The following is a 1,823-nucleotide window of genomic DNA, read 5'->3' on the forward strand; positions in this document are numbered from 1 at the left end:
TCTCTCCCTCTCCCCCTCCCCCTCCTCCTCTCTCCCTCTCTCCATCTCTCCCTCTCTCCCTCCCCCCTCCTCTCCCTCCTCCTCCCTCTCGTGCTCTCCCTCCCTCTCTCCTAGTCTTGTTTCCTCAGATTTGGAATTATATGTCATTCAGAAATACCAATAGACTGACATAATAGACAAAAAAAAAAAAAAAAGATAACACCTCACAAAAGTCTTCTATCCCTTCTTTACGTGCGAACTTAAATGCTACACCTCTCAGAACAGTTTCCGTTCTCCCGGTGTCTACATGTGAATATTTAGGAGAGAAAAACCATATCGATGTTCAGAACAGAAATGGCCAGTAAAGTGCAGCTTACATGTCATCTCCAATCAATTGTTCACAGCTTGTTACTGCACGGAGGAGAATTCCAGAGCGACATCTGGGATTGGTTAGTTATGCCTAGGAGGTTGGCAATGCTCAGAATAAATGTCATCACACTTACCATTTATAGGTTGGAAGAGACACATGATACCATGGCGTGCGCTGTTTCTGACATCAGATTCCCTACCAGTTTCCTCATTTGTAAAACGAGAGTCACTCCAGATAAATGGTTTTGAGAGTGCAGTGTGAGGAACTTTCCTGTCCTGTGGGCAGACTGAAGAAGGTGAGGGAATACTTTCCAGGCCTCCAATTTCCACCTTTAGCCATGGCGGATGCAATTCGTTTGCCTCTTACATACTGATTTCCATAGCAGTGCTAGGATGGACTAGTGCTGTGTCCAGTAATTATTCCGTTTTCCCTTCTCAATCTTGCTCACGCTCAGAGTGATACTTACTTCCCACTCATGTTCCAAACGTTCGTGCGTTTTTCTGTCCTTTCTCGTGTATTATTTCATATCCCTCCTATCCACAGCTCAGCTTATAATTAAAGCACATGGGAGTTTAATGTTGTGCAAAAGCAACAGAAATAACAGAAATTCCTATTCCTCACCACCTCTCCATTAAGTAATAACCCTAAATTGCATGTGGGGGGGGGGTCACCATTCAAACCTCCTGGTGTCAAGAGTAAACAACTAGCATTTAATTACATTCTCCCTACTGAATTAAAATATAAAAGGGTTACTTAAGTACATTTCTTAAATGTATGAAATGGCTTAGTGAAACCCAGTATTACATGTAATTAATATGAGGTAGTTAACGATTTTTAAATGAAGAGATGTTAGAATCACTGTTTGGTGGTGGTAGTCATTGCCAACTCAAAATTCAAAAGTTGGGGGCTCCCTTGTTTTTAATTGTCGTAAGTTTCTTGATTCAAGCTTGAGTGAATACGTGTGGTATTTTAATTGTTTTATTTACGTGTGGGAGTATATTCCACATGTGTGCATGTGTCTATAAAGGACAGAAGAGGGCATGGGATTCTCTAGAGCTAAAGTTACAGGTAGTTGTGAGAGACAACCATGAGTGCTTGCAACCAAACTTGGATACTCTGGAAGAGTAGTGAGTGCTCTTAATGACAGAGTCAACTCCCTGTCCCCAGACATGACATTTCACATTCCGGTTCTAGCTTATGTTTTTAAAATAGTCAACTTCTCCTTGCTAACATGTATTTCCCAGTTGAAGGAAAGTGACAATGGGGAATCAGGAGGGACCACCTTTTGGCTGCCAAGTTGAGGCAGAAGTGAAGTCTTCCTACTTACCTTACTCCTGAGTGTCACCCAATGAAGGGTACTTCATGCTGCTAAGCAAAATGGGCACTCCAGATGTAAGGAGTCTCAGCTGATCATACTCAAGTGTGAAGGGATGGGAACATCTGCTATTCACTGTTCACCACGTGGCTTTCTTGA

At 42.4% G+C, this 1,823-nt stretch overlaps 1 long non-coding RNA gene across 1 annotated transcript in view; it reads right to left on the reverse strand.

Annotated features, from left to right (window-relative positions):
* LOC110307389 overlaps positions 1 to 774 on the reverse strand; it is a 30,236-nt gene extending 29,462 nt beyond the window's left edge. The window contains exon 1 of the long non-coding RNA XR_002379381.1: positions 483 to 774. This is a non-coding gene — a long non-coding RNA (uncharacterized LOC110307389). The remainder of the gene's footprint in view (positions 1 to 482) is intronic.
* Positions 775 to 1,823: the final 1,049 nt, after the last annotated feature.

The sequence above is a fragment of the Mus caroli genome, chromosome 12, assembly GCF_900094665.2.
Source record: "Mus caroli chromosome 12, CAROLI_EIJ_v1.1, whole genome shotgun sequence".
In the NCBI taxonomy this organism is placed as follows: domain Eukaryota; kingdom Metazoa; phylum Chordata; class Mammalia; order Rodentia; family Muridae; genus Mus; species Mus caroli.